Here is a 24,967-nt window from a genome sequence, read left to right as displayed (position 1 = left end):
TTACCAAACCTGCAATCTTCAGTGGGGCCCATTTTCTCCTTCTTTGCTCTGGTTAAAATGGAAAAAATGCCCATCAGCCTATCAAAGTCCAGTTCCTTCTACATGCACCCGGGCTCTCATTCCCTCAAATACTGTCCTACTTTGGTTGTTCCCTCTTTCTACATTATCAGTTCCTCTCTCAATGGGTCAGGCCCACCACTAAACAAACATGTCCCATTATCGCCTGGATTTATTGAAAACAAAACAAAAAGCATCTACTGACTCTCTTTCTCTATACTATTTCTTGAGTTCACAGCCTAAGACAAATAGAGTTGTCTGTATGTACATTGGCCTCAGCTTTCCTGGTGGCTCAGTGATAAAGAATCCACCTGCCAATGAAGGAAATGTTGGGAAGATCCCCTGGAGAAGGAAATGGCAACCCACTCCAGTATTTTTGCCTGGGAAATCCCATGGACAGAGGAGCCTTGTGGACTATAGTCCATGGGGTCGCAAAGAGTCAAACACAACTAAGGGATTAAACAAAAACAACAACAACATACATTGGCTTCACACTAACTTTTCCCACTTTATTCTGGCTTTGCCCCCTTCCACCTGGCCAATAATTTCAGCTGGGAATGAGCATACCCAATTTTCCAAATCAAACAGATGGCTTTCAAGTCTCATCTTGTTCAACTTCTCAGTAGCCAACCACCTTCTCCTTACACTCTCTCTTCTGGCTCCCATGACACCCACTCCTCCCTTTATCTGGCCTCTGACTCAGAATGTTCTCAGGTCTCAGTCTTGGCTGCTTTTCCTTTTCCCTAAGCAAACTTATCCAGCCCATTTGCTTTTGTTTACTTCCTTTTAAAATGGTTTTCATTTTTTATCTAAGAAGTAAATGCACAGAGTCAATAGTCTTTAAGGAGTTATTTGTTTTTTTAATAACCTTCACCAAAAAGCAAACACATCAGATTTCCATTTCTTTCTCTGGAGTTTTCATGCCCATAACCTTCTGTCCTGCATTAATCAATCCTTGTTTTCCTGAACAGGTGACATCTCATGACTCCTCTTCATCACTTTCCTGTATTAAGTGAAATCCTTCCTGTATCACTTTCTCTTTCCTGGTTTACAATTGTATTTTCCTAAAGGACATTTTTTAATAGCTTTTAAAGAAAGAATATATCTACTTGAATTCTTACAATTATGAAAATATATGTATTGTATTTTCATCCTTTTGGTTAAAAGTTTAGCTAGGAATATAATTCTATGTTAAAAATTATCATCAATCAGATTTTTGAAGCAATGCTCCATTTTATTCTAATTTTCAGTGTTGCTATTGAAAAGTCCAATTAGTTATCCTGGTTCCTCTTACTTTGTGTGTGTTTATTTTATTTTTTGTCTACCTTTGGGTCTTCTACCCCTGCGTTCTAAAATTCATGATGGAAAATTCCATGCTGTAGGCCTTTTCCTGTTCATTGTGCTGGGCACTAACTCAAGTCTATTTTAAATGAGAGAAATGTGTCTTGTAATTTGGTGAATTTTTATTGAATCAAATTAGTTGAATGGTGGGCTTCTTGTAGCAATTTTCTAACTATATTCTCTTTTCTTGGGCTGATTATCAACCTTTCTCATTGTTTTTTTCTTTATGATCTATGGGATTGCCCCTAAATACGTATCTTTCAATATTTCTATTGATTTAAAAAATTTGATTGTCAGGTTACAATCCTTAAGAATTTACACTTAATCTTCTGTTCCTTTTTTCATAGCATCCTGTACTTGTTTTATGGATATCATAACACATTCTAAGAATATTAATTATCATTTGATTTTGAGAGTTCTCCTCTGCCTTATCCCTTTTTTGGATTCTTCTAGTCTATTCTTTCATTTTGGAAATGTTCCTAAGATGTCTGCTCTTCTTATTTGTTTAATTGTATTCAAGAGAGAGTTAATAAAAGCTGTTTGCAAGCAGGGAGCTTGGTGGGGTTTGTCAAATGGTATAACTTGTTGCAGTTTGCACCAGGCAGACTCGTGTTTATTCTATTCCTGAAACTTGTGCAAAGCTTTTCCATGTCAGGGATTTGAACAGCAGGATATATCTGGAATGCATCTTTTACTAAACATACATACATGCACACTACCACACTCCTGCCTGAAGCCTTCTTACCTTTTAGATCACTGCTTATACATCATCTCTTTAGAGGGGCTTTCTCTGACCATTTCTGTCTAAATAAAATAGCTCTCTATTATTCTTTCCATGTTTCTTTCCTCTGTAATATGTACCACAATTTATGTCATTGATTATGTAATTGAATGCTTTCTTGTCTGTTTCATATTGTCTAATAACAAGCTTTATGTGGGAAAGTACCATTTCCATCTCTATTTGTGTTCAGTGTTCTAGTCTCAGGACTTAGCACTGAAATATAGCATGGTCAACACATATTATTCACTTAATCAATGAATGGATGGATGGATGAACAGAAATTCTAGGGTTTTGGTCAATCTCTGGTATAAGTAGCTCTGTAACCTTAAGCAAGTCATTTAACCTCCAAAAACTTTGATTCATTTAGCTTCTTAAGACTCAGAATAATAGTGTTGGCATAATGAAATAATTGATGTCAATGTGCTTAGTTAAAAGGTCTATATTATTATGAGCAATTATAAAGACTGAATGTGGCTTACTCTGTTTTTTCTTATTTTTTCCTTCTCTTCATATTGAAACTTCAATTTAACACTTCAGGGCTCATACCTTGATAGCACCTTCTAAGTGATGTTGTTATTAAGAGCTTTTTTAGAACCAAATTAACTAAATTCATAGATGTGATTCAAATCAGATGTACCTTATTCAGACTCCTGAGCAAATAATGTCATAAGAAAATTCCAGTTTCTGGTTCTAGTTTAATGATGGGAATGAATGAGCAGTATCTCAACTCATGGTCTACTTTCAAGTACAAGGAAGGACAAGATAAAAGAAATTCCAGTTCAGGAATGAGCATTAAATCATTCCTCTATTTTTGAACTATAATATTTGCCCCAAACTAACCAAAATAATGAAACTATTCAAGTAAATGTGTGGGAAAACTAGAATGCTTATTAATTGCTGATAGAAATGCAAATTGATATAATCCTTCTAGAAAGCAGTTTAAAAATACATGTAACATGCCTTAAAGGTGTTTATGTATTTTGGTACCATAACTGTTCTTCTGAGAAATTATTTTAAGGGAAAAGTCCCAAATTTAGGGACTTTTTTCATTTCTAACAACAGCACAGGTTGTGCTGATGCTTCTGGTCCAAATGTCCATTCTTGGAGAACCTCTGTTATAGACCTTAACCGTCCAGTATTTTAGCTCCTTATTGGAGTTAAGTTTCCCCAGACCTCTTATCCTCCTATTCCTGTTCACTGCTAAACTAATCTGAGATGCTAATCTGACTTAATAAATCATGAGATGATAGTAATAAATAATGGGAGAGGATTTGCTAAATGCCAAGCATGTCTGCCAGGCATTTACACACATACAAACTGCTTGCTTTTTCATATGAAACACGTTGTCAGGGTAGATCTCGCCCCATTCAGGGCTGTGATGCTTATGTCAGGAGTCTGGTTATGCTTTTCACTTTGGGGAGGATGCTGTCAACTTTCCCCGTATCTGGAGTCTCCTTCCAGTGTTTTAGATTCTTCCTCTTCCTGCCCCAGCTCTGGAAGTCCTCAGGACACTGTTTCAGTAAGGGGGTGAATAAAAATAAATCAATGTCTTCCCACTTGATGACTTAAGGCTGCACAAAGTGACTAAGAGGAGTCCTCCAGTGGGAACAACTGAGCTAATGCATCATCAGAGGGAGCTCCGATCGGTATGCCTCTCTCCCTTGAGACTTTTGGGAGTGGCTTTCTGCCATACTTGTCTCTCCTAGATTCTCTCTCCCTTGGAACTCCTCCTTGGTTTTTCACAAACAGTGGTTCTTTGAGCTGGTGCCGTTTTCTTGGACAGCCCTTGCCTCTCTGGATGTACCAAAATTTCTGACCACATCCTTGGCTTCACTCTTGCTATTCTATCTTGTTGTTGTTTTGATATTCTAAGCTTTTAGTCTCCTGAAGTTCTCATGTCTCTGTTCAACAAATATTGCTAAAGCATAATTTTTTTCCCTCCAGTTTCTCTTCTTTCTCAGGTATGTTTGTACCTGACACCTCCAAGCTACTTTCTGTGTCCTCATGGTAAAAGTTTTCAGTCATTGAACATATGTGTGTTGAATGGCTCTTAAATGTCAGATACTGTGGTAAGTACTGGGAATGCAGACATCTTCAACATGCAACATTTTCCCTAAAAAAAATTCTTGTATTTCACTGAAATCCTGAGTATGTCAATACTGAAAATCTTACCGTTGAAAAGACTGTTGTTGTTGCCTTTTTTTTTTTTTTTGATGTGATCAAATCAGATGCTGAATAATTGCATTAATCACTTCTGATTCAGGGTCAGCCCTACCCATAAACAAAGTGGGAATGCCTGAGGTATAGCTTGATTTTAGGGGTCTCCTCTCCAAAGTTGCACAAATTCTCTCATTCTTTGCCACCTTGGATATGGGATAATAATGTAGATGTGAGGGCTTATATTCAGATTCTGTTTTTCACTGCAGTTATCTAAACAAATAGGATATAGGTCAAGAGAAGGTGAATTTGGATTCATGAATCATGGCTCAAAGGCCAGAAATAATGAGAGTTCTTAAAGATTCCTACTCATCCAGGAATTATCTTGGGAGTGCTGAATGTCTGGCAGGAGATGGGAATGAGGATACAAAGTTGCAAAACTCTAAAGTTGAACTTTACTTATGTAAATTGTGACAAGACTTTTTTCTTTAATGGTATAAGATTAATCTTATTTACCAGGCCCAAGAGCATATATTGTTTCCCTCTTTGGCTGGGAACTTTTCACTCAGTATTTTAAGTGACCATTTCAAAATCTTAGTGTAATTCTAGATGAAAAGTCTCCAAACCAAGAACTAAGACTTGCTGGGTAGAACAGAATATCAATGGAGAGGTTGGCAATTGAATTTACAATGACCAACTATCAAGAATATCTTTCTATCAGTACCATTTTTCCAGATTCCTTAGAGACGCAGACATAAAGAACAGACTATGGAGACAGCGAGGAAAGGAGAGGGTGAGACGAAATGAGAGAGTGGCGTTGACATATATACACTGCTGCTGCTGCTGCTGCTAAGTCGCTTCAGTCGTGTCCAACTCTGTGCAACCCCATAGACGGCAGCCTCCTGGCTCCCCCGTCCTTGGGATTCTCCAGGCAAGAACACTGGAGTGGGTTGCCATTTCCTTCTCCAATGCATGAAAGTGAAAAGTGAAAGTGAAGTCGCTCAGTTGTGTCCGACTCTTAGCGACCCCATGTGTAAAATGGGTGTCTAGTGGGAAGCTGCTATATAGCACAGGGAGCTCAGCTCAGTGCTCTGTGACAACCTAGAGAGGAGGGTGAGGGGTTGGAAGGAGGTTCTGGAGAGAAAGGACATATGTGTACTTTTGGCTGATTCATGTTGTATGGCAGAAATCAACACAACACTCTAAAGTAATTATCCTCAATAAAAAATTAAAAAACAACAACAAAAGAGTATCTTTCTAAAAGCAATGGCAAAAGATTCAAACCATAAAAAATAGTCATTGCCGGATTCCACTGTGTAAAACTTAGTATTTTAGGTGCTCAATATAAAAACAATTTTAAATGCAAACAACAAGCTGCATTTTTTTGTGTGCAAAATTTATGGCAAAAGTGCATAATACATATTTAATAATAAATACAGGGATCATGCAAATCAGGAAGAAACATTCAACACTCTAACATTAAAAAGTTTATTAGTTAGGGCAAAGCTCACAGTTCCAAGTGGGAATCTCAGTGGCTTATTACAATAGAAATTCCTTCTCCCCCTCACAGTCTAACATATGTATGTGTTCCTCAGTGGACAGAAGTATTTTTCCCTGTAAAAACTGAGGGCCCAAACTTTTTCCATTCGTGAAACCATCATTTTTAATATGTGGCTTCCAATATGGTTGTATCTACTGCAAAAACCAGTGGAAAAGGAAAAGTCTAGAGGATGCATGTATAGAATGTTTTTACAGGTCTGACCTAGAAGAGGTACACGTCATACTCACTCATATTCTTTTGGCTAGAACTGAGCCACACTCCCACGAGAATACTTAAGTGCAAGGGCAGAGGAAAATATTGTCTAAACTGTGTATCTAGGAAGAAAAGGAAATGGTGGTTGAATAGCTATCTCATCTCTGCCGCAGCCAAACCCCTCCCTTATGGGAGCCAGATGTTGTTTATATACATATCCACTTACACATACACATAAAAGTAGATTAGTCTCAGTTTAAGCTGTGAACCTAAGATGATAGATGTGCGAGTGCCATGGAGGATCTGCAAAGGTGTTCACAGAACAACCTATCATCCACCAAAAGAGTATAAAAAGAATCTGAAGTTATAGATGCAAAGAGGAGTAAGTTAGAGAGGAAGAGAGTTACTGGTGTTTTATAAGGCTCATCTCTCTCTCTCTCTCTCTCCCCCTTTTTCAGCCCAAGGAGGAAGAGAATTCAATGAGATGGTTTAGAGAATTTAATATATGTCCTCTGGAGTGTGTCACTCCTGCCTAAGAAGTCTGGAGAGACAGAAGCTGGAGTAAGTAGCTGGCAGAATTGGACTAGGGGCTGTGGTTTCACTTCTGGCCTGGGTAGAAGCTCTATTTCTTGTGGGCCAGATTGGAGGGCCACATGGCAGAGAGAGTTGGTGAGCTACTGCCTGAGATCCTGTCCAAGAGGGGCCACCTGGAGGGACACAGGAACCTCAGCAAAGCAAGCTGGAGATGTACTGCTAGATCTTAGAAGCTCAGAGAGGCATTTTATTTATTTATTTATTTACATACATATATCTCCTCCCTCTTTGGCCTCCCTCCCATACCCTATCCCACCCTGATAGATCATCAGAAAGCACCAAACTGAGCTTCCTGTGTTATATAGCAGCTTCCTGCTAGGTATGTATTTTATACATGGTAGTGGATATATTGGAGAAGGCAATGGCACCCAACTCCAGTACTCTCACCTGGAAAATCCCATGGATGGAGGAGCCTGGTAGGCTGCAGCCTATGAGGTCACGAAGAGTCAGATATGACTGAGCGACTTCCCTTTCACTTTTCACTTTCATGCATTGGAGAAGGAAATGGCAATCTACTCCAGTGTTCTTGCCTGGAGAATCCCAGGGATGGAGGAGCCTGGTGGGCTGCCGTCTAGGGGGTTACACAGAGCCGGACACTACTGAAGCGACTTAGCAGCAGCAGCAGCAGTGGATACATGCCAACGCTGCTCTCCCAGTGGGTCCCACCTCTCCTTCCCCTCTGTGTCCACATGCCCATTCTGTACATCTGTGTCTCTACTCCTGCCCTGCAAACAGGTTCATCTGTACCATTTTTCTAGATTCCATATATATGCATTAATATATGATATTTGCTTTTCTCTTTCTGACTTCAGAAATGCATTTTAAATGATCAGCCAGGAGAAAGGCATCAACTACTGTCCATGGAATTACAAGTGAGCAATTCCCAACATTAGGGTGGGGGAGGGGATCTCCAAGCAAAACACCCCTCCCCCCCCACACACAGAAAGACCCCATAGGAGTGCTCTGAAAGAAGGTATCTAAATACTTAAGACAACCAGATAGTACTAAGCATCCAGTCAAGTAAGAATTCTCCTATGTCCTTTCCTCTTCTCCCTGCTCATGCTTCAGCTCTGTAGAATCAGAAACCAAGCGAGCAAGTCACAGAGGTCAAAGTACTGGGTGAAGAAAGAAGAACCAGTCCTCCTTTCCCACAGCAGACAGCAGACCTACTCAGGGCAAAGTAGAGGGCGGCGTAGTGGGGGGGCTTGCCATGGACTGAAGTTTACTGATCTGGGCTGGATCTTAATTACTGAACTAAACCACTTTATGACCAAAAGTGACTGGAGGGGGACATTCCCTGGTGGTCCAGTGGTTAAGAATCTACCTTCTAATGTAGGCGAAGTGGGTGCAATCCCAGGTTGGGAAACGGCTCCCACGTGTCAAGGAGCAACTAAATCCGAGAGATACAACTGAGACCTGACACAACCAAAATTAAAATAAACTTTTTCTTTTTTTTCAGTGACTAGAGGACTTTTCATTATCTGAATTGAACATGGTTTTCATTCAAGTGGGAGGATGAATGAGTTTAAATGTATGGTGTGAGACTGCATCATTTCAATGTGATCATTTCAACCACACATGTAAACATTTCTGAAAAGATAAAGAAAACATACTAAGAAGTAGAATCTCTGGATGGTGTAATTAGGGCCAAATAAGTTTCCTTGCTATGTTTGTGTATGTGTATGTTTCTAAGTCTTTCAAGATTCCCACAGGACACATTGCGCTTATGAATCAGGATGACGGACGTACTGTACAGGATACAGTAAATAGTACCTAACTGTAGGAGATTTTGCCACCTTCTTTCTTGGAAGGTGAATATTTCCTGGATAACTAACCTCAAAATCATTGAGTGTAAAAGCCATCATTATTTAATTTATGAACATTAAACTGAAGATTAACTTTGTTTTAATGGCTATATTGGTATCAGCCCTTGTCTTAAAATGTCATGCTCACAAAAATTGAGTGATTTCACAGTGCATCCATTTTCTACTCTTTTACCTTCCAAATATCTGTCTATTTCTATATTTCTTCTTTCTCTGAGTCCTTATTAAAGCTATTTTTCTTTAAAAAAGGAAATATTTTGTGTCCACTTCAAGCCTACATTGTTCAACAAAGTTTCCCCCATATATAGACAAATCTCCTTCCCCTCCAGACTCCCACGGTGAGTGAATCAGGACCACATCACCCAGCAGCTGAGTGCATACTATCTGGTGTAGTCAGACGCCTGGCTCTTCCTGAGTGAGGGTTTTTTTTTTTTTTTTTTTTTTTTTTCCCCTAACTAGCTGGTTTATTTCTTAAAGCTACATGATACATGTAGTCCTGCCCAGGTGCCTTGAGCCCTTAACAACCTATTCCTCGGCACACATCAGGTCGGGAGACAAACTTACACTGAGTGGATTAAGTTAGGAGACATGCTTTTTTTCATTCCTGTTTCCCCTGTGTGATAAGCTCTAAGATCTCAAGCTGCTCAGGAAGGCTTTATTAGCCACAGTTACAAGACTACTGCTGTTTTTCTGGTTTGTTCTCTCTTGCCTTCTGGTTTCTCTCCTGTCAACAACTTTATCTAGTGACCTTCATTTGGAGAAGTTCACTGACCCATATGCCAAGTGAAGCTCAGGAAAAGAAGGGAGAGTGACCATAAATACCTGTACACCTGTTGTTTGAACTGACCCTAAGTTTGGGGATTATCAAGGAACTGTTTGCTTGCGCTAACTCTATTTTCCAAGTAACAAAGTATTTGAGGCATTAACTACTACTACTACGGCAGACAGTGTATACAAAAAATGGTAGAGATTGACCTAAATAGTTTTTATTCTCAAAAAAGAGCATGTCTGTAAAAGCCACTAGTTGAGGAAACTTATTCAGTCTCTCAAATAGTTTATATGGGCCTGTAATTTGATGCAGCATTAGATTCCCTTTACCATTGGCTTTAAATATTTTGAAAGCAAGACCAGGAATTTGCCTTCAGCAAGGCCAAGGCTTACTGGAGTGATCTTTATGTTTTATATCCCACATTACAATTTTTTCGAATGCTTCCAAAGAAGTATTTCTTGGCCTGACAGCTCATTGCATGCAGTATTTTAGGTAACTGCGGTGTGGGGGGGTGGGGGGTGCGGTGGGAGGCTGGGTGGGGTGCGGTGGGAGGGCGGGTATTTTGCTCTTCAGTTCTACTGGAGCCAGGAATAGGGTGAAATCAGCAAGGCAATCTAGGATGCAAAACTCTCAGGGTTGTGGTTTCAGATTCATTGTATCAGGTTGAGGAGGCAGGAATGGCTTTAACAGTTTGCCTGCTTGGTTAACTGAAACCTGCACCTAAAGGTAGTAAAAAACCAAATGAAGTTAAAATCCCAGAACTTCCCTAGTATGCTGCAGAGTGAGTTATCTAGGACTGATGCTAAAGCTGAAACTCCAGGATTTTGGCCATCTGATGCGAACAGCTGACTCACTGGAAAAGTCCCTGATGCTGGGAAAGATTGAGGGCAGAAAGAGAAGAGGGCGTCAGAGGATGAGATGGCTGGATGGTGTCACCAATGCAGTGGACATGAACTTGGGCAAGCTCTGGGAGATGGTGAGGGAGAGGGAGGCCTGGCGTGCTGAAGTCCATGGGGTCACAAGGAGTTGCACATGACTGAGAGACTGAGCAACAACAAGTTATCTAAAGTCTTAGGGAGCCTAGAGTGCTCGAGTGGGTTTGTCAGGTAAAGACCTGCTCACTCACTTCCTCATCACATCCCCTGAAGAGTTATAAACACATTATTTTTACCAAGGTTGTGAATAATACATTTGCAAGGGATATCCAGCCTCCTTAAAGAGATTTGTGGTGGTTGTTCTCATAAAGGTTATTAATAATAGTGGAAACTGCAGTCATTAAACTAGGCTTAGAATACATAATATGAATAGAGGTACCACGATCTAGGAGAATCTTCATATTGACTCCTTTATCTAATGAGTGAGAACTACTCTGGCAAAAATGGCCAAATGGAAGCCACTGAAATTGTCTCTGTCCACCAAAGTAGTAAGCCAAAACCAATACCACATTTCTGGAAGGATTATGGAGGTTAGTAACACCATCAAGGACTTGGAGGAGGTAGGGATGATGATTCCTATCACCGCCTCATTCAACAACGCAGAAGATGCAAATATCCTGAAGACTGACTGTGGATTATCATAAACTTAACCAGGTAGATAAGATAACCTGTCCTGTGGACATCAGTGAGTTTATTTCCTCAGCCACCTTGATCCTTGCCCAGTGGGATCACAAACAAAGTAGTTCTGGTGGCAAGGCAGGGATTCTGTATGGGTTCAGTAATATGGACTTCCAGTTCAGTTCAGTTCAGTCGCTCAATTGTGTCCGACTCTTTGCGACCCCATGAATCGCAGCACGCCAGGCCTCCCTGTCCATCACCAACTCCCGGAGTTCACCCAGACTCACGTCCATCGAGACAGTGATGCCATCCAGCCATCTCATCCTCTGTCGTCCCCTTCTCCTCCTGCCCCCAATCCCTCCCAGCATCAGGGTCTTTTCCAATGAGTCAACTCTTTGCATGAGGTGGCCAAAGTACTGGAGTTTCAGCTTTAGCATCATTTCTTCCAAAGAACACCCAGGGCTGATCTCCTTCAGAATGGACTGGTTGGATCTCCTTGAAGTCCAAGGGACTCTCAAGAGTCTTCTCCAACACCACAGTTCAAAAGCATCAATTCTTCGGCACTCAGACTTCTTCACAGTCCAACTCTCACATCCATACATGACCACAGGAAAAACCATAGCCTTGACTGGACAGACCTTTGTTGGCAAAGTAATGTCTCTGCTTTTGAATATGCTATCTAGGTTGGTCATAACTTTCCTTCCAAGGAGTAAGTGTCTTTTAATTTCATGGCTGCAGTCACCATCTGCAGTGATTTTGGAGCCCCCAAAAATAAAGTCTGACACTGTTTCCACTGTTTCCCCGTCTATTTCAAGTGCAATTATGGACTTCCAATATGGAAGTGCAATCTGGCTTCTGACCTTACAGAATGCCCAATCTGCCAACAACCTGCTGAGCCCTTGGTATGGCATCTTTCCCCAGGGGGATCACTCAGCTACCTGGTTGTATATATTGAAACACTTCCAGCATGGAAGGAGCAGAACTGTGTTCTCACTGGAATAGACACTTACTCTAATCTACATTTTCCTCCCCTCTGTGTGTTAGTTGCTCAGTCATGTTCAACTCTTTGTGACCCCATGGACTACAGTCCTCCAGGCTCCTCTGTCCATGGGATTTTCCAGGCAAGAATACTGGAGTGGGTTGCTATTTCCTTCTCCAGGGGATCTTCCTGACCTAGGAGTTGAACCAAGGTCCCCTGCATTGCAGGCAGATTCTTTACCATCTGAGTCACCAGAGAAGCCCCACCTGCAATATTTCTACTAAAACCACCATACATTGACTTGTGAATGCCCTCTTCATCATTGTAACATTCTACACAGCCAATCTTCTGATCAAGGAACTCATTCTACAGCAAATGAAACAGAAATGGGCACATGGTCATGGTCTTATATTTCCTCCAATCCCTCCTAAAGTAGCTGGCCTAGTAGAAAAGTGGAATGGTTTTCAAAACTCCAAGTAACAACTGAACAGCAAGACCTTGCAGAGCTGGGACAGTGTTCTACAGGAGACAGTATGTGCTCTAAATCAGCCACCAATAGGTGGTAGTTCTCCCATTGACAAGATTTGTGGGACTGTAATCAGGGGTGGAAATGGCTGAGCCATCTCTTCTCAGTGATCGGCTAGAAACAATTTTGTGTCTTGTTCCCACAAGTGAGGGATCTGCTACAAGACAAGCTTTCTGAAGGAAGAACATTTCTCCCATGGGACAGAGCAATGGTTCTTTGAAACTGAAACTTGAAATTGCCACCTGGCCATTTGTTGATTCTCAAGCCAGTGAATCAACAGGCAAAAAAGGGAGCTATTCTACTGAAAGGGTGACTGAGCCTGACTACAGGAGGAAACTGGTTTGCTCCTACATCATAAAGGAAGGGAGGAATATGTTTGCAAAGCAAGAAATTTGCTGGAGCCCCTTAACACTCCCCTGATCTATGATTAAATCATGTTAAAAGAAGCAGACAAGATTAACTGTAGTAATTTTGAGTATTTTCTTCTTATTTTGAATATAAAATATTTGTGCATATATAACGGATAAAGAGCTTCCCAAGTGGCTCAGTGGTAAAGAATCCACCTGCCAAGCAGGAGACACAGATTCAATCCCTGGGTCAGGAAGAGCCCCTGGAGATGGAAATAGTAACCCACTCCAGTATTTTCACTTGAGAAATCCCACCCACAGACGACCTTGGCAGGCTACATTCCATGGGGTCACAAAGAGACATGACTTAGCAACTATTTAATAAAACAACACAAAACAAGTCAACAAAGAATAAAGAAAGAGGCTCTGACTATCTAGACTTTAAATCTCAACTTTGCCATTTACTAGTTCTGTGACTGGATTGAGTTAAAAAAAAAAAAAAAAAAAAAACACAAAAAACCTCTCTAGGTCTGCCTCTACAAAATGAGAATAATTATACTATCTTCCTCAAAGGAGTTCTACAAATTTTAAATGGGTTAATACCTTTTCAGCACTCAGAATCGTGCCAGGCCCGAAGGAAGCATTCAGGGATGGCTGTCATTATTAGGACAGGCTGTAGTATCAGAGAAAGCAGACATGGTTGTCTCCCCTTCAGTGGAAACTTTCCCTAAGATGTTCCCCCAGTCCCCAAATCCTGCACGGAAAGGGACAAATCCCCAGGCTTAAATTTCTTTTTGCTTGCTTGGCATTTTGTAAGGGACCCTTCCCAGTAGATGCCAATAAGCCTTGCCTGCATATTCAAGCCATCCTCTTGCACTTCTGTGAAGATACTCTGAAAATAGCTTTTGCATGAGAAAGGGACTTAGGGGAGGGTTAAAAATGCTAAAATTTGACCAAGTCTCCAAATGAAAAATACAGCTTTAGGGGAAACCAGAGACATCTTCCTCTTTTTCTTTCACTCTCAAAATGCATTATGATGAATAATGCCTCAGGGCTGGTGTATGCAAACTTCCACTGTGCTTATGGAGAAAGATTATAATTGAATTCTCTATAATGATGGGCCAAAAAAAAAAAGACCCAGACAGACAAGGCTCAGAGGCTGCACATCAGCCCAGTTTGGCTTCTAGCCCACAGCACCTACAATTATTCTGCAGTGATTTTTATTTATCTATTTAGTGCTCCCACTAGGCAAGGAGAGAGAGAAAGAGCAAGAGGGGGAATCTAGTCATAATTCAGCCCTCATGGTTAGGCAGCAAGCTCGAAATTGAAAAAAGTTATTCAAATGGATAATGAAATGGGGCTGAGTTTCTAATGTCTTCCTCCATAGGAAAATGGCATAAATTGTGGGACTTTGCAAATGGCTTACACACTGTTTGTGATGAGATTATTTAAGAATCAGCTCACTGATGCTATACCAGGGCATCATCCCAGGGTGAGTGGTGGGCCTCTGTATTCTGAATCAAAAAGCAGAACAGAGTCTTTGCATTTGGTCTTGAAAGGTCAGTGACAGCCACCAAATGATAGGAGGGCCCCCTTTTGTGCTACTCAGACACTGATGGGTAAGAATGTGGGTAAGAATTGCTCCTTAAGGATGTGGCTCTGGATAAAATGTATTCAAATATGATCAAACAACCAGTGTGTTTCTGGATGCAGCTGAGTTGAGAGAGGAAAGGTTGATAATACGATACATCTGACAAAAATAGCATGTGACCGATTCCAGTTTCTAGTGGAGCTGTGGTCAATACTTTTCTACCCCCACCTATTTTAAAGGTCAGCCTTGAAACTGTCCCCCCATTTTAAGAGCTGGCAAAAGACACATGGTAACCACTTGTACACCCTCACGCAATGCCTCCAAAGTTCAATGTGAATTTTTTATTTACAAAGCACTTTCATTTACAACAGCTCAGAGAAGTGGGCATTTTATCACGGTTTTGTAGTTCTGGAATAACTAAAGTTCAAGAAAGTAATTTGTATAGGTCACATGGTTAGTATGTTGAGCAGAGATGTGACCCTGAAGGTCAATAAGTTATCACCATATTTAAGCTCATAGCCCTTTCATAATTGGAAAATTAACACTCAGTTTTTAAAATTTGACATTTCAAGACCTAGAATAGTACTATATAATACAACTTTCTGTGATGATGAAAATGTTCTATAATCTGTGCTGTCCAATACGGTAGCTACTAGCTTACTGTAAACACTGAACACTTAAAAAAGTGGTTCAGTTCAGTTCAGTTGCTCAGTCGTGTCCAACTCTTTGAGACTCCATGGACTGCAGCCCTCCAGGCTTCCCTGTCCATCACAAACTCCCAGAGCTTACTCAAACTCATGTCCATTGAGTCAGTGATGCCACCCAACCATCTCATCTTCTGTTATCCCCTTCTCCTCCCGCCCTCAATCTTTCCCAGCATCAGGGTCTTTTCTAATGAGTCAGCTCTTCACATCAGGTGGCCAAAGTACTGGAGTTTCAGCTTCAGCATCAGTCCTTCCAATGTGGTTAAGTGTGATTAAAAAAGTAGTTGTGTGATTAAAAATGGATTTTTAAATTTTATTAAGTTATACTGAATTTAAATTTAAAAATTATATGTGACTAGTAGTTACCATACTAGTCAAGAGAAATCTATTCATTTACTCAACAATCAGGAAACGTGTGTGTGTGTGTGTGCTCAGTCATGTTTGACTGTTTTGCATCCCCATGGACTGTAGCCCACCAGGCTCCTCTGTCCATGGAATTTTCCAGGCAAGAATACTAAAGTGGGTAGCCATTTCCTTCTCAAGGGAATCTTCTCATCCCAGGGATTGAACCCCGGGTCTCCTGCACTGGCAAGCACATTCTTTACCATAGCACCGCTTGGGAAGCTGAAGTTTTTAGAGCACGTGCTCTAAGTCACACAGAATATTTCACATAATATCCAGCTAAGTTTGGTATCGATCAGGAAAGAATGGGGAGCTTTGAAGAAGGTTAACAAAATAGCTTAGAAATTTGAGGTCTCAGAGTTTCATGTACATATATATCGATATTATTGCATTATTTTGTAAGTAGAAAAAGAAACTGGAAAAGAAACATAGTCACTTAATTTTTCCCTGGCAGTGTTTTCTTCATGTAGAAGAATCATGGAGAAATTGTGCAGCTTGGAACAAGAGGCTTAGTGCTGCTGACAGAGAAATCAAGTATGGCCAGCAGGGGCTCCTCCCCAGGAAAGTCACGGCAGAAGCTATGGAGCAAACACTAGGACAGAAGTCTGAGGCCAAATGGCAGATCTGAAACAAACACAGGCTAAGCACTCAGGATTCGGGCTCCAAGTAGAATAGCTGAAATAGTCAAGAGTTTGTCTCTTTGAAGCAATTAAATACAGGGCAAGAATTCAGGAAACAAAAAATTAAAAAGAAAAGTTTCAGATGCTACCAGATGTTTACTGTCAGAAGGTAGAGGAAGAAGGAAAATAACCCCTAGGATGGTCACTCTTTTGGGGGTGACTCCTGAGGGGCCAGGTTACAATTGTTTAAGGGTAACCCTTGGGACTAGAAGCAGAAAAATCAGATGTGACCTGTTGGTCAGGATGCTCCTGTTTGCAAGCAGAAGAATCCTCAGGTGACACATTTTAAACAGTAAGGACATTAATTATTTTAAAGGATGAGAAGTCCAGAGGTAGGGTGGATTCAGGGTTGCTTATTTTATCTCATTTATTTCTCACAACAATTTCATGAAGGAAGTGTATTTTATAGCCACAAAGAAATCAAGGCTTTCAGAGTTTTAATTATCTGTCCAAAGACACACAGCTGGTAAGAGGCATCGTCAGCTTTAGTGCCCCCTAAAGCTTTAGGTGTAGAAAGTAACTAAATATTTCATGCTGGTGGGGTCTCACTGATATAAAGGATTTTCAGTGTTTTCTGACAGCATTAGAACAAGGCTAGTGGATATAATTTCCAGTTGGCAAAGGTTGGAATTCATAGTGTACAGAGACCATGAAGGCAGAGTCCATATCACACAGCAGTTCCAACTGGAAATAAACCCTATGGCTCAAAACACAGAGCTTTCTATCAGAACTGCTGCTAAGTCACTTCAGTCCTGTCTGACTCTGTGCAACCCCACAGACGGCAGCCCACCAGGCTCCCCCATCCCTGGGATTCTCCAGGCAAGAACACTGGAGTGGGTTGCCATTTCCTTCTCCAATGCTGCTGCTGCTGCTGCTAAGTCGCTTCAGTCGTGTCCAACTCTGTGCGATCCCATAGACGGCAGCCCACCAGGCTCCCCCATCTCTGGGATTCTCCAGGCAAGAACACTGGAGTGGGTTGCCATCAGAACTACTCGGTGTCATCTCATGTTTCCATCTCATGACAAAAGAATAATAAACAAGCAAAAAACAAATAAAATCAAACAACACACCCCATGAGGTCTACCTTGTCTCCTGGCAGCCCTAGGCCCACCCAGTGCCTGGTGGCTGTGACGTCAACCTCACTGCTTTTCCCACGTGCTCCTAGTGGCTGTGTCTTGTAGAAATGAAGAGACTCTGAGGGGCAAAGTTAAGCCGCAGACTCAGCATCTGCAACCAAGGGGGTCAAAATCCCAGGAGACACTGCACCCCTCCCCCACCAAGCTCCTTCAGGGACAAAAGGGAGTCCTGGCCAAATCTAATCGAAGTAGAATTTCACATGATGAGACACTTGACCTTCCCTTTCTACTCAATGTCTCAAACTGGATCAGGCATCAAAAGCCAGCAAAAAACAACAAACCCGTAAGCCTGTGTGAAGAGGACTTCAAAATAGATGCAGCCTATATGGAACCTGGTCAAAGAGTATTATTTTCAGCTGGAGAGAACTTCCAAAACTGGAAGGCCTAAAATATACTTAGTAGATAGAGCTCAGGTTAGCTTAGCCTATGTGAAGAGCTAACATTATTTTTCAGAAGATAATTATCCATTTATTATCTTATCTGTTGCCAATGTCATGTAACACTGAGAAGTTGATCAGCATACGGCCTAGAATGTCTAAGACTTGGGAATGGAAATAACTGCCAAATATGGATTAAATTGATAAAAATAATTCCAAACATGATTAGAGTCACTCTGTTGTATATCCTGCACAGCAGGTAGGAAATCCTTGAGAAGAATTAGGGAAAGGTTTAGGGAAAGCAGATTAATGGAGAAAAGATTAAATGTGTTTCAAAAGCAGTACAAAACATATTTTAAATGACAATCCTTCCATGGGCAATGTTAAAAGGTACTTGGGCACATGCAAAATTCAAGCCCTGGGTTTAAATGCTATGCAGTAATAAAGGGAAATGTATCCTGTGGCCCAAACTGTGCATGTGGAACAAACTTGGACTTGACAGATATAAGGGGTGGTGGATTTATTTTTCTTTTTGTCTTTACATTTCATTGCCTAACATTTCACTGTTATCTAGAAAAGCATCCTTATTGTAAAAGATTCAAACACCACAAAATTATATAAAATGAAATGTAAAGATCCCCCTGGGGGTCACCACCCACTACGTAGCCCTCCCTTCCCCATACACACATTCCCAGGTGAGTTAATTAGTGCTTCTGATCGTCTCCTATCCATATACCTATAGTCACAGGTACACTTATATTTTGTTTTTGTTTTTCAGTTCAGTTCAGTTCAATTGCTCAGTCGTGTCCGACTCTTTGCTACCCCATGAATCACAGCACGCCAGGCCTCCCTGTCCATCACCATCTCCCGGAGTTCACCCAAACTCATGTCCATCGAGTCGGTGATGCCATCCAGCCATCTCACCCGCTGTTGTCCCCTTTTCCTCCTGCTCCCAATCCCTCCCAGCATCAGAGTCTTTTCCAATGAGTCAACACTTCACATGAGGTGGCCAAAGTACTGGAGTTTCAGCTTTAGCATCATTCCTTCCAAAGAACACCCAGGACTGATCTCCTTTAGAATGGACTAGTTGGATCTCCTCGCAGTCCATGGGACTCTCAAGAGTCTTCTCCAACACCACAGTTCAAAAGCATCAATTCTTTGGCGCTCAGCTTTCTTCACAGTCCAACTCTCACATCCATACATGACCACTGGAAAAACCATAGCCTTGACTAGATGGACCTTTGTTGGCAAAGTAATGTCTCTGCTTTTCAATATGCTATCTAGGTTGGTCATAACTTTTCTTCCAAGGAGTAAGCATCTTAATTTCATGGCTGCAATCACCATCTGCCGTGATTTTGGAGCCCAGAAAAATAAATTCTGACACTGTTTCCACTGTTTCCTCATCTATTTGCCATGAGGTGATAGGACCAGATGCCATGATCTTCGTTTTCTGAATGTTGAGCTTTAAGCCAACTTTTTCACTCTCCTCTTTCACTTTCATCAAGAGGCTTTTTAGTTCCTCTTCACTTTCTGCCATAAGGGTGGTGTCATCTGCATATCTGAGGTTACTGATATTTCTCCCGGCAATCTTGATTCCAGCTTGTGTTTCTTCCAGCCCAGCGTTTCTCATGATGTTTCTCACACAAATATAAATAACAATTATTTTGTTACTTGCTTTTTTCACATATTAATGTATCCAGGTACTATTTTTCATGTCAGTACATATATATATATCTACTTTATTTTTTAATGGCTAACATAGTACCTCGGAGCATGGATATTTGATAATTTATTTAGCTAGTGTCACACTGATAATATTTGGTGTGTTTGCAATGCTTTTTAATAATAAGTTTTCAAAGAAAGGCTTGTTTGCCCACTTATTAAGAGATATGAGGAAAGTCATCATTTTCATGTGATAATCAGACTCACTTCTGATTATCCTAATTCTACCTTTATTGACCAAGGCCAGAGAGCCACTACCATGACCCCTTCTCTTTGCTTACTCTTAGCATACACTGTTGGAGAAGGCAATGGCACCCCACTCCAGTAATCTTGCCTGGAAAATCCCATGGATGGAGGAGCCTGGTGGGCTGCAGTCCATGGGGTTGCTATGAGTCGGACGCGACTGAGCGACTTCACTTTCACTTTTCATTTTCACGCAGTGGAGAAGGAAATGGCAACCCACTCCAGTGTCCTTGCCTGGAGAATCCCAGGGACGGGGGAGCCTGGTGGGCTGCCGTCTCTGGGGTTGCACAGAGTCGGACATGACTGAAGCGACGCAGCAGCAGCAGCAGCAGATGCTGTGCTGTTTGATCCTCAGTCCCAATGGTAGCCATAAAGCATCATGCTTCTTCTCCAGTGTTTAGCGCCACAGGGGGTCAGTTCCCTCCTAGGGGTACTCCTATGCTTCTACACATCTCGAGAGCAGAGGCAGTCATGGCCTTTTTGTGGAATGCCAACCTCTGCAACAAAGAGCAGATTTGCTTGTTGTTCATTATCTTTATTTTGTCTGGACAAAATAAAGATAATGTCTCCTTCCAGAGCAAATGGCAACTTTGTGTGAGTTTATTATGAAAGACTTGCATTACCTAAGTTTGAGAGCTTGTTTAGTCACTTCAGTCATGTCTAATTCTTTGTGACCCCATGGACTGTAGCCCTCCAGGCTCCTCTGTCCATGGGATGATCCCAGCAGGACTATTGGAGTGGGTTGCCGTGCCCTCCTTTGGGGGATCTTCCCAACCCAGGGATCCAATCCATGTTTCCTGCAGCTCCTGTACTGGCAGGCAGATTCTTTGCCACTGAGCCACCTGGGAAGCCCAACCTAAGCTTGGACACCCCTCAGCTGTGAGAACCCACTGTGTGCACAGCATTCACCTGGGCCACTTTAGGCAGCCCCCGCAGGAACTGGGAAGAGAAAAACCGATGAAAACATTAAACCCACACTGTTGGCTTTGATACGAGTAAGAAAGGCCTTTGTTTCTGGCCCAGGAGTCTCATGTCTTCTGCCAGCACTGATAAAACTGAAGGAGGCTAACTTGTTAGCTAGCAAGTAGAGTAAAATCTTAGGTTCTTTTCAGTTTTGACAACTATACAATGCATGGAACTGCCATTCATCCACTAGAAAGAAAAAACGCTCTCAACCCTTCAACTCTTCCACCTTTTTTATACAGTTCAACACAGGCTGATATCCCATATAAATATAGGACCACTTAAAACTTTGCACTATTTGCCCAGAATGCTTTACTCCTACTTCTTGTCCTGTTACTCATGCCAGTTCTTCAAATCCTATTTCAAGTTTTACTTCCAAAGGAAAAGTTAATGTTTCCCAGTTCCATAGCTCTGTAAAATCCTTCTACTTATGCCCAACATCTCTCAGTCCATTCTAAGGAAGATCAGCCCTGGGATTTCTTTGGAAGGAATGATGCTAAAGCTGAAACTCCAGTACTTTGGCCACCTCATGCGAAGAGTTGACTCATTGGAAAAGACTCTGATGCTGGGAGGGATTGGGGGCAGGAGGAGAAGGGGATGACAGAGGATGAGATGGCTGGATGGCATCACTGACTCGATGGACGTGAGTCTGAGTGAACTCCGGGAGTTGGTGATGGACAGGGAGGCCTAGCGTGCTGCAATTCATGGGGTCACAAAGAGTCGAACATGACTGAGCGACTGATCTGATCTGATCTGATGCCCAACATCCCTTCTTCATAGCACTTGTCCCAGTTGATATTTTATCTTTAATTTTTATTGGACGATAATTGCTTTACAATGTTGTATTCATTTCTGCTGTACAACAATGTGAATCAGCTATATGTATACATATATCCCCTCCGTCTTGAGACCCCCTCCAACCCCACTCCCATCCCACCTCTCTAGGTCATCACAGAGCACCAAGCTGAGCTCCCTATGCTACACAGCAGCTTCCCACTAGACATCTATTTTATACATGGGAGTGTATATATGTCAGCGCTACCCTCTCAATTCATCCCACCTACCTCAACCACCCTCTGAATGCTATTTATTTATATTATTTGATCATATCTGAGCTGCTTTCTCCCACTCTGGACTATAAGCTCTGTAGAGAGAAGGATCATGCCTATTTTCTACTCACTATAGGGTACTTATTGTCGAGATCATTGTTCAATAAACATGGATTGAATGCTGAATGAACAGAAAAGATAGGAAATGTTATCCCAGTTTTATAGATGAGAAAACTGAAGCTAAGAGATAAATTTCTTATGATCACACACAGCTACCTAAGGGGGCAGCATGAAGTCTGACACTTAGTTTTTCTAAAAGTATGAGTTGCTTTTCATTAAGGTTGTTCCTGTAAATCCAAGGTAGACTAAAAAGATCTGTGTGGGGGTAACAGTATATAGGAGAAGAGTCTGAAGGGTGGTTTATTCTAGAAAGAGTGTGTGTGTGTGTGTGTGCATGTTAAGTCACTTCAGTAGTGTCTGACTCTTTGTGACCCCATGGACTGTAACCCGCCAGGCTCCTGTGTCCATGAGATTCTCCAGGCAAGAATACTGGAAGTGGGTTGCCATGCCCTTCTCAAAAGAAGGGTGGTAGGTCCATGTAAACACTGAATAAAGGAAGTGAAAAGAAAACAGATGAGAAAGAAGGACCAGAGAACCTGATGGTACATCCAAATGGAAAGGAAGAGAAAGAGCTTAAACGGGAGGTAGGCAGCAGGCTTGGTAGCAGAAGGACTGGGTGGAGTAAGAATTGAAAAGTGGCCTCAGATGAGGTTAAGAGGTTTAGGATTTGACTTGTCCCTGGGCACTTGTTTTCAGAACACAAGCATCTCCTTAGGAAAATAAAACATAATAAAAGTAACAATAGTTGTTATTTATTGGATGTCTAGTGTGTCAAGCATTGTGCTAGATGCTTTATGTACATTATTTTAGTTGGTCGCCCAGATGATCCAGTGAGAAAGATGTTAGCATTACAACCCTGGCTTGTCCTTTCTCCTTCTAGTTGTTTCCAACATTCAAACTACTAAGTATGTGGAAATTTTCTCTCTTTCTGTATTTTCTCTCACTTTGTCTACTTCCCTCTTTGTCTCCTGGTCCCAACTCTGCCGTCATTTTCATAGCTAGGTGCTTAGGGCCTTATGATACCCACACGAAATTCCACTAGGTCTGCCTGCCTATCCCAACCTCATTCTATTAAGCTAATTGCCACTAAAGTTTAGATGACTAGTGGATTCTTATCTCTCCCAAGGACCACTTTATAATAATAGAATACTCTTGGAGAAATATTTAAGGTATTCTTTTAACCCTGTAAGTGGATCTCTGATGACACAATATCAGACAGAGATGCAATGTATTTTTAAAGGCTATATGATTTACTAGACATCTGAAGTTACATCCACACCTAGATCTCTATGAATTCAACCTATTGGAAGATTGATCTCTTGCCGGTCATCTAGTTTTCTTTCTCCCACACCACACACACTTCTGTATTAAAATTCTATGCTTACACATAGAATGTGGGTAGACAAGCAATTTACTTCATAAATAGATAGCTGTTCTCTCCACTGTCAATGACATTACCCCGTTCCCATGGAATCCATGGGAACTGAGAAAGTTGAGCTGTTCCCAGGATGTGGTGAGTAAGGGCAACTGTTCTGTTCCTCTCTTCTACTATGGAATGATTGAGAGTAACTGGGAGAAAGGTGGTTGGGTGAAACTAGCTTTTTGAATGTATATTTTATACAAAGCCCGAGAACCATGAGAAGTCTTCTGACAATAATGATTGGTTGACTTGCACTTCATTGAAGGTGCAGTCAGAGTTGTCATGGGACACACGGGGAGTTTTTCCCTGGCCATAAATGAGTTCTCAGGAGCTCCATGAGCTTCCCAGGTGGCTCAGTGGTAAAGAATCCACTTGACAATATAGGAAACAAGGGTTTGATCCCTGAGTTGGGAAGATCCCCTGGAGGAAAAAATGGCAGTCCACTCCAGTATTCCTGTCTGGAAAATACCGTGGACAGAGGAGCCTGGTGGGCTACAGTCCACAGGGGTTGCAGAGTCAGACACGACTGCACAACTGAGCACAGACGGGAGCTCCATGTAGAATGTGGGTATCTTCTCCAGGACCATTCCTGCTCTAGTGGAAATCTCACTCAAACATGGACAGGGATTACTAGTTATCACCTCACTCCTGGATTACACCTCTTGGTCTAAGTCTTTTGTATTGATATTTTGGTTGAACTGTCTACTTGGCTTTTGATTCAAGTTTTATCCATCACTATTGTTTCTTGGGTCTTCTGTACTTCTATTCTCTATAAATGTGAAGACTGGTCTCACTTTACTTCTGTCCAGTATAAGCTTCTGGGATTCCAGTGTCCTGGGCTCTCATTTGTCCAAGAGGACGATTTGACAGTATTTTGCAAAATTTCTTGTCTTCCCCTCACACGACAATAAGAATCAATTAGTCAAGTGATTGATTGATTAAGTGCTGCTTAGTCAACAAAAGACAGAGTGCTGCTTAAGCCAGTATCATAGTGGGTAATTCTTGCTCAGTCTTTCTTCCTAGACAAAAGGAAAGTCAGAACTCAGAGCTTGGGCTGGCTATGGGGATACAGTGGGACAAGACCCCCAAACTGTTAGGATAAAACTGAATACTGTGTGTCAGAGTGTCCAGCCTCAGCTGAAATTAGAAACCAAGCTGTTAAAAGGACCAAGATGAAAGTCAGCATAGCTGGGCCAAGAGAAAGAATCCAGGTACAAAGTAATAAATCTGAGGATACCTAATAGAGAAGGAGACTGGAGACCAACTCTTAGCTGCTAAAGGGAATCTGCAGGGTGCCTGTAGCCTCAGATATGCAAGTACAGAGTTTGTTAAGGAGGCCAAATTGGTACAAACAGGCATGTCACTGAGAGATCCATGTACTGTAGTTTTTAAGCTCTGGATTTGATTAGAAAAGATCTTATTAGGTACCTATTGTAAGTTATGAGTTAGCGACTGCTCTGTAACAAACCACCCAAATACTCAGTGGTTTAAAACAATTTATTTTATAAATTTATGAATGGCATCAGTCAGTTCAGTCACTCAGTCATGTCCAACTCTTTGCAACCCCATGAATCACATCATGCCAGGCCTCCCTGTCCATCACCAACTCCCGGAGTTCACTCAAACTCATGTCCATCGAACTGAACTGAACTATATGTATACAAACATATGATACATTTGAAACTTTAACAATTCAATAAATAAGGTTGAAATTAAAGTGAAAATTAAAACAAGCTCAATTTCATTGTATGTTCTTCCTATTTGCTAGGAATCTCCATGGATCTGTTCAATATTTTCTGTAATTTATTCTTTGCTCTTAGAATATTCTAGAAAGTTAATAAGAACTTTCCTGATGATAATTTTGCTTGTCATTTATATAT

At 41.4% G+C, this 24,967-nt stretch overlaps 1 long non-coding RNA gene across 1 annotated transcript in view; it reads right to left on the bottom strand.

Moving 5' to 3' along the window:
* Window positions 1-2,752: 2,752 nt before the first annotated feature.
* LOC129621369 (uncharacterized) overlaps window positions 2,753-24,967 on the bottom strand; it is a 102,995-nt gene continuing 80,780 nt past the window's right edge. Inside the window, exon 4 of the long non-coding RNA XR_008699254.1 lies at window positions 2,753-3,690. This is a non-coding gene — a long non-coding RNA (uncharacterized LOC129621369). The remainder of the gene's footprint in view (window positions 3,691-24,967) is intronic.

This window comes from Bubalus kerabau, chromosome 10, assembly GCF_029407905.1.
Source record: "Bubalus kerabau isolate K-KA32 ecotype Philippines breed swamp buffalo chromosome 10, PCC_UOA_SB_1v2, whole genome shotgun sequence".
Taxonomy (NCBI): Eukaryota; Metazoa; Chordata; class Mammalia; order Artiodactyla; family Bovidae; genus Bubalus; species Bubalus kerabau.
The sequence above is the reverse complement of the archived record's forward strand: the minus strand, read 5'-3'. Positions and strand labels throughout refer to the sequence as shown.